The sequence below is a fragment of the Chiroxiphia lanceolata genome, chromosome 1 (genome assembly GCF_009829145.1).
Source record: "Chiroxiphia lanceolata isolate bChiLan1 chromosome 1, bChiLan1.pri, whole genome shotgun sequence".
Classification (NCBI taxonomy): domain Eukaryota; kingdom Metazoa; phylum Chordata; class Aves; order Passeriformes; family Pipridae; genus Chiroxiphia; species Chiroxiphia lanceolata.
In genome coordinates this window covers 72,381,659-72,390,307 of record NC_045637.1, presented here as the reverse complement: position 1 = coordinate 72,390,307, position 8,649 = coordinate 72,381,659, and positions in this window count along the sequence as shown.

Here is an 8,649-nt window from a genome sequence, read left to right as displayed (position 1 = left end):
TGAGGAACCTGGACGTGCATAAGTCTATAAGAAATGCCCCAGAGTCCTGAGGGAATTGACTGATTTAGTTTCCAAGTCACTCTCCATGATATTTTAAAAGTCCTGGCAGTCAGGTGAAGTCCCTGGTGACTGAAAAAAAGGAAACAATACATCATCATTGAAGAGATCCTCCTAGAAGTTATGCTAAGGCTCATGGAGATTTGAGACAACCAGCATGACTTCATCAAGAGCAAGACATGCCTGGCAACCTAGTGACCTTTAAAATGGACTGACTACATCAGTGAACAAGAGAAGAGCTATGGATCTATCTGGACTTCTGTAAGGCCATGGATGCAGTCCCCCACTAAATTGGAGAGAGAAAATTTGTTGAGTGGACTGTTAATTGGATAAGGAATTGGTTGGACAGTTGCATCCAGAGGGTAGTGGTCAACAGCTCAATGTCCCAATGGACATCAGTGACAAGTGGTGTTCCTCAGGGGTCCATATTGGGACCACTGTTATTTAATATCTTCATTAATCACACAGACGGAGGGATTGAGTACACCTTCAGCAAGTTTGCACCGAGCTGAGTGGCGTGGTTGACGCATTCGAAGGATGGGATGCCATCCAGAGGGACCTGGACAAGCTTGAGAAGTGGACTTATGGGAATCTCATCCAAGAGAGACCAACTGCAAGATGCTGCAGTGGGTCAGGGCAACCCCAGTATCAATCTCTGATGGATGAGAGGCTGGACGTGAGTCAGCAATGTGCACTCACAGCCCAGAAAGCCAATTGTATCCTGGGCTGCATCAAAAGCAACGTGGGCAGCAGGTCAAGGGAGGGGATTCTGTCCCTCTGCTCTGGTGAGACCCCACTTGGAGTGCTGTGTTCAGCTCTGGGGTCTCAGAACACCAAAGACATGGACCTGTTAGAGTAGTCCAGAGGAGGGTCTCAAAGATGATCAGAGGGATGAAGCGCCTCTCCTATGAAGACAGGTTGAGAGAGTTGGGATCATTCAGCCTGGGGAAGAGAAGGCTCTGGGGAGACCTTATAGCAGCCTTCCCGTTTCTGAAGGGAGTCTATAACAAAGATGAGGACACACATTTCAGCAGGGTCTGTTGTGATAGGACAACAGGCAATGGTTTTAAACTGAAGAAGGATTGATCTAGATTAGATGTAAGGAAGCAGCTTTTTGCAACAGGAGTGGTGAGGTACTGGAAGAGGTTGCCCAAAGAAGTTGTGGATGCCCTATTCCAGGAAATATTTGAGTCCAGGTTGAATGAGGCTTTGAGCAGCCTGATCTGGTTTAAGATGACCCTGCCCATGGCAGGGGGGTTGGAACTAGATGACCTATAATGGTCCCTTCCAAACCAAACCATTTTATGATTCTATGTTTGGTGTTTTTTGGTTTTGACAGATTTTGAATGTATTTCAGCTAAAACTCTCAACCGAGTTTTCAGCAGGTTAGGATTTGGTTCCTTAATTAGCTGCAGACTAGGACACAGAATTTCAGTCTAGAGTTTCAAAGTAATCTGAAACCTAAGTTCCTTTGACATTAATCACTGCACATGGCAATCATTAAGTTTTTGTTTGACATGTTACCTATTCAGAAAATGGGGCATCAGTGTTTGCTTCTACCCTGCTTTTCTCTCTCCTGTATACAGCTGAACTCCTTGTGTAGAAGTCTGTTGTGCAAAGTGTTTGTGCAATATCCAAGTACAATCGTGCCTCCCTCTTAATTGGAGTTTCTAGATACTACTGTCATATTCAGAATTATATCAATAAGTACCACACCAACCTTATATTTGCAGTCTATTTGTAGAAGCAGAATAAATAGATAATTTAGCAAAACCAGATGGTAGTTTGTTTTTTTCTTCCTGACTGAATGGATATTTCAACATTACGTGCTACCACTATAGATAGCTGATTAGTCCCAAAATGGCCGATCTCCATCCATCCTTGACCTGAATCCTTATGTAAATACCCCACCTTTGTGGATCCAATTATGCAATCCTTGTCACCTCTCATTTTTCAGTTATGTACTATGTCCACTTGAGTTTCTCTCTGTAAACATTTTCATAATGCTTGAAAACTTCTGCCCTACAATTATTGACATCACAGTATAATTCCAAGTATTCCTCCTGCATGATAGTTAAAACATGAGACACTTTTATACACCCTAGGAAACATAACTTGAAATGGTTTGGATTTTCACCTTTTTTTATTTTTCTCCTCTGTATGGATCTAAATTGGATGTTTCAGACCTTGATGTTTTGCTCAGAACTAATCCTTGTGCCCTTTCCTCTAAGGTTGATATTCTTGTAGACACCTAAATCACTGAAGAAGAAGATATCATTAAACAATAGATTGCTACACTTGCATAACATGCATTTTTAAAAAATTTCTATAGCAAAGATATGCAGGTAATAAATTACTTTTACACTGGACTCTCAGTAAATAATTCATCACACATGCTGAGGAAGAATATCTTAAATGTCACATTTCACAGAAACACCCATAATTAAGCTTTTCCTCTTGACACGGTTTTTTTCAGAGTTTATCTTCAGCCTTATTATGTATTGCAGAAGAACAAACATGACATTCAGTCTGACACAGGACTCAGAATTTAACATCCGTCATGAGGACTAGAGTTGAAATAAAAAAATTACAGAAAGTGGATGGATAATATTGTTTTCATTTCCTTATTTATATATTTATATGTGTGACCTTATTTTCAAAAAAACAGTGCAGTTTCAGATACCTGGACATAAAGCATAACATTCCTTGTGTATCCTGCTACATATACATACTCTGTGTTGTCTGTTGAGTACATACACTGCCCTTGTTGATGTATGGAAGCTTCTGTTTCCAGAGAGCCCAATTAGGTAGAATCTACTTGAAAAAATGAAAGCCTCCTATTTTCCAGCTGCATGTTACAGGACAGATAACAAAGGACACAGAGATGAGGTTGCTCCCCTTTGTTCTCTGCACCTCTTGATTGGACTGGGCTACCTGGCAAGGCTGCAGCAACTCCAGCCCATGTGTGTTGCCCAAGCTCATTTTAAAAAAGCTGGTTCAGGTACTCCTGGCAGCATAGTCACAGTAACACAATCCTCAGCCTAACTGCCTGAATACATTTATGTATATATATGTATGTATGTATGTGTGTATATATATATATATATATATATATATGTATGTATGTATATGTGTATATATATATATGTACATATGTATGTATGTATGTATGTATGCTTCTCAGGAGGCCTTTATAGCCCATGCTGAACCACTCTACCTTCCTCACCCAAAGAAGCACATCTACAGGTAGGTCAGGTGTGTTATACACACGCAAGCTGCAGTCCCACCCTGGACAGCCTAGTGGATATATACTCTGTTGTAGACAAAGCAGTTGGACTCAACTTGTAGAATTTTGGTGCCTGTAACATAAAGTAACAGATCAAAATCAAACTGTTAGGCTGTCTTTATATAAATCAGTAGTATGCCCTCCTGCAGATGCTGCCTTCTGTAATAGTCCTTAAAAACATTAGGAATGCAGGAATTTGGAAAACAGACAAAAAGAAAAAAAAACAAAACAGGAGAAAGATTGAAAATCCCAGGACTATGCAGTTATAGAGAAGATATGGGTGTCCCCACTGGTGATCGAATCAGGAGTAATGAGTGATATATAGAACATAAATCAGATGTTCTTGTTAATCATCTCTCAGAATGATGGTTTATGCCATTACCACCTCTGAAATAGTTTCGGGCTTGCATGTCTCCTGGGATCATGTAATAGGGGATGTTATATGACAAATAAGTTTTCCAATTTGTAGTTTTCAACACTTTTTGTTTATTTTTATCTCTATCTGAAGATACTACCTGCTTCAATTTCACAGCAGTACACACTGCAGCCAAAGCAGCTTTGAATTCAGACATAGCACGGGTCTAACTGTTCAAAACAACCTTCTCAGTAATCTCAAGTTTATGTTCCTGAACTAATATTTTTTTATTAAATCTAGTCTTTGATAATCTAGTTTTTAGATTGATGTCTTAGATACAGATGTTCCAGTGCATTAAGAAGCATCAAGAAAAGGGAAATTTGCATTTTTATGCAACTTATCTTTCTTGCAATGAAGTAGTTAAAAGGCATTGGCAAGCTGCAATCATTATAAATACATCACCACAGGTTTCTCTAGTTTTTACACAGTCTGAACAGCACTTTAATATTCCATAAAATAAAATAGGAGTTTCAAACCTGAAAGTCAGTAATTCACAGCCCCTGTGTTTTCTTATTGGCAATTATGATCATTATTAACATAGACTTTATGGTCTATGAGACAGATTGTTGCTCCAGAGAAATTATTCTGAGGAGGAGCAAATATCACTGTTGGTTTTTCAGAATTTTGAAGGGCAATTTGGACTTTGGAGATCCTCAGTTTAACTTTGATGAATGAACAAAATGTTTAAATCTAAAAGAATCTTCGTGAAGAGTGGCCCTGTTGCCTTCAAGTACCTTATTGCAGGTGTAACATCAGGTACCAGTGGCCTAGAAACATATACTGAACATTGAATTATTAGCAGCAACTGTGAATGAGTGGTTTTCCCATTATTATGGATATCCCATTATTAGGGATAAAATGAAAATATTAAATTGGTCACTGTGCCTCATGATTTGTATAACACAGTTTATGAAAAATATTGCATAGTAATGTAATGCAAGGTTTTCTATCCAAAGTCAAGAAAGTTGAAAAAAATTCCCCCCAACATGAGAAGGACATGGAACTGTTGGTACAAGTCCAGAGGAGGGCTACAAATTTTATAGCAGGACCGGAGCACCTCCCCTAAGAAGATGGGCTGAGAAAGTTGGGGCTGTTCAGCCTGGAGAAGAGAAGGCTGTGTGGAGACCTCATACCAACCTTCCAGTATCTGAAGGGAGCCTACAGGGAAGCCAGAGAAAGACTCTTCTTCAGGAACTGTAGGGATAGGACAAGGAGTAATGGGTACAAATAGGTGAAATTTAAGTTAACTATAAGGAAGGAATTCTTTACTGTGAGGGTGGTGACACACTGAAACAGGTTGCCCAAGGAGGTTGTGAATGCCCCATCCCTGTCAATGTTCAAAGCTGGGTTGGATAAGGCCTGGAGCAATCTGGTCTAGTGGAGGGTGTCTCTGCCCATGGCAGGGGTAGTTTGGACTGGATGGTCTTTAAGGTCCCTTCCAATCCCTTAACATTCTATGATTCTGTGAAATTATCCAGGCCAGGGCTTTATTTCTACCTGCAAGAAATAATTCAACTAGTAGTAGTTGTAAAATGTTCTTCTAGACAATTTGAGTGCTATTTATCCATACACAATAAATAATTGTTGTTGTGGGTTGTTTTTTATGAGATTTTCATAGGAGGCTGTTCAGTCAAAAGAATGCTCTTTTCCACATGAGACAATGTTAACTGAAATCATTGCATCTCCCAGTAGATGACACCTGTGAGTACTCAGACTAGCTGTTGTACTCCACTAGTTGTTGGTTCGAAAATACGTTATCAAAGTGAACCGGAAAACTCAAATAAAATTATTGTTCATTCTAGACTTATGTTCTTGAAGACACTATTGATCAAGCTTTCAGAGTGCGTGTTACAGATTTTTTTAAAAAACTTTAAAATAAAAGCTGGTTTCTTTCTGCAATCTGTAAGGAATTATATAGCATTTTTATCTCACTAAAAATATATCAGAATATGCTATTTTGTGGTACCACAAATTGCAAGGGTTTTTTGTTTGTTTGTTTGGGGGTTTTTGTGTTTTTTTTTTAATGTGAGCTGACAGTGACATTTGACAACAATCTCCTTGAATGAGAATGTACCAGTAATATTATTAAGCAGTAAATAGTAAACAGGGGTATTCAGAAGAGGAAGCATAGTACTTTAAACTTTAGTGAACTTGTAAAGAAAGGTAATAGTGCATCCTAATCTCCTGCTGTTTGAGTCTAGTAGTTCTGTGTTTCTGCATTTCTTATAAAAGAAGACAAAATACAGTAAATAGGTCTTCTTCACCCACAGGTAAAGTTAGCCTTTCTCTATACAGTGGTAGATTTCTATCTAAATATATAAAAATTTTATTTATATTAAAAAGTACTTTAATTAAAAGTCTTGCATGTATGTGCATAATTCATTACTATCTGATAAATATGTAAAACTGGATGGATTCATCAATGATGGGGGTATGGAAAGTCCTAGTTTTATTTATGACCACAATTTCTGACTGATTTTGCTTCTAGATAAATGATTGTACCTCAAAGCCATGTGTGGTCTTCCCCTCTTCTCTCTGATTTCATTTTATATTTGCTACAATTTTCAGTTGGTGTTTTCTTTTGTAAAAAAAGTTCTCCCTTAGCATATACAAATCCAGGTACAGCTTATCTAACAGATATTCATTGACCAAAAGAAGGCAACAGTTCTATTCATGGGTATTGATATCACAATGAATAGTGCTTCTTGTTGAAAATTTTTGCCATACTACTGTGCCTTCCTACATCAGCACAGATTAAAGAAGGCTGTGCTGGAGAGACTGCAGAGCATTCTGGAGTCAGGGCTGCAGGTGTAATCAGAGCAAAAAAATAGATTCCTCTGCTGGATGATATTACATACCTACAGCACAAAAAACTTTGTGATTCCCAACCAAACAAACATATTATCAACTATCTCTGGGGAACAGCTACTTCACTGCAATGAAGTTTCTAGGAGGTTGCTGGCAGGAACAAACTGTTAAACAATCAAGACATATCAAAGACATTTTACTGCTTATTTTCTTTGTTCCCTATCTAGTAGAACAAATCTGACATCTGGCAATAGCAAGTCAGCAGTATTTCTACATTCGTTACTCCTCTTTTTCCTGTATTATTCACATATTGATGCTCAAGAAAGTCGGTACTGCAATTATCCATTGAAAAGACAGCAGGAGTTGTTGCAAATGTTCTTATGTATTTTCTTAGATTTCTGTGGACAGATATTTTTAGTGAAGTCTGTTTCTGTAATTGAACTGTGGCAGACTTTCATGGCTTTCAAAAATCTGTTTATAGTGCTTAGAGGAATATCTGGTTATTAGCTTTGCTGTCCTCTTAATGGTATCAAAGGAAGCTATGAGTACACCCTGTAATTCTTTTGCATGATAACAGAGGAACATAGTAAATAGGTCCAAAGAAAAATTCTAAGGCAAGTTCTGTGAGTAATGATATTATATTTTTTCAGTAGTACAGCTGGCTGTGGGAGAAATTAACCATACAAGTCAACACCCTGTAGCAGGTGAGATGGAATATTGCAGCTTAGACCAGAATGTGCATGTGAGCTTAGTTTATGCTGAAAATACAGAAAAAAATCATCCTCTCCGGAAGACAAAATCTGCTCTGAAACCTTACAAGATGCATGGTTTCCCGTATCTTTGTGTTTCTCTCTCACCACCTTACAGGTTTGAATAATCAGTGGCATCTTCTCATCTCCACCCTTGAAGGATAACAGGAAATGTGAGGAAGGTTCCTACTTAAAAGCACTCAGGAGGGGTGCTAGAGGAGGCTTCAGGAGGAGTGGCTACAGAGCTGTTTGGCAGAAAGGGACTTTGGGGTGCTGGTTAAGTGTGCCCAGGTGACCAAGAAGGCCAATGGCATCTCAGCCTATGCGAAGAATAGTGTAGTCAGCAGGACTAAGGAAGAGATCATCCTTCTGTATTTGCACTGGTGAGGCCACACTTTGAATGCTGAGTCCAGTTCTGGTCCCCTCATTTTAAAAAGCACATTGGGGGTGCGGAAGCATGTCCAGCACGCTTTTGAATACCTCGCATGAGTCAGTGTGCTGGCCAGTTCAACTGTTCATTCTAAAGGGTGTTCTATTTGGGTATTTAGACTGAAAAAGCTATGATAACTGCAGAAATGCAATGAATGAGGGATGGATAAAACACCAAGAATGGAAACTCTCATAAACAAAACAGGCATACTTGTGTTTATATTGCTAAGGAGTAATAAAATTGTCTGAAATGAAAGCTTATTTGGCAAGAGAAAGTTATGAGGCTCATTGCCTACAGATCATTAAAGATCCATCATTGAGGTTGTAAGTTCAGGTCACACAATATTTCAAAAAGACAGAATACAATGGGGAAACAAAGCCTAGTAATATTCATTAGATGTGTATAATTAAAAGAGCAAAGTGAATGAAACTATTATGGTTCACATTATAGCAGAAAAGGACTAATGGCCAACATCAGAGATTAGCCTGAAGGAGTCTAAACTGTTATAATTTACAGTTTACATAAAATCTTCCCCCAAGGCCTGATCCATTGTTCATTTAGAAACCTTTTATCCTAGCTGTGCAGAGAAGACTAATTCTGGACACAGAGCGTCTTTGTTGGCTCTGAGTTCTCCACAGTGATGCCTGTGGCACAGAAGGCAAAATTGAATTTTCTGAATTGTTGCTGTATATTACAAATCTCCTGCTTCCTGCATCCTAGACTAGGAAATTGGGCTTGTGACAGAGACAGTCCTAAAGGCTACTTGTCCTGCCTGGCTCATCCAAAGGGCACAATATTGCTATTTGTCACTCTTGGAGATGGTGAAACAATAAATGCTGAATAAAATTTTAAGTTAGTTTATAATAGAAAGTGAACTTATCAATACTAAGGAAACAGAATTGGT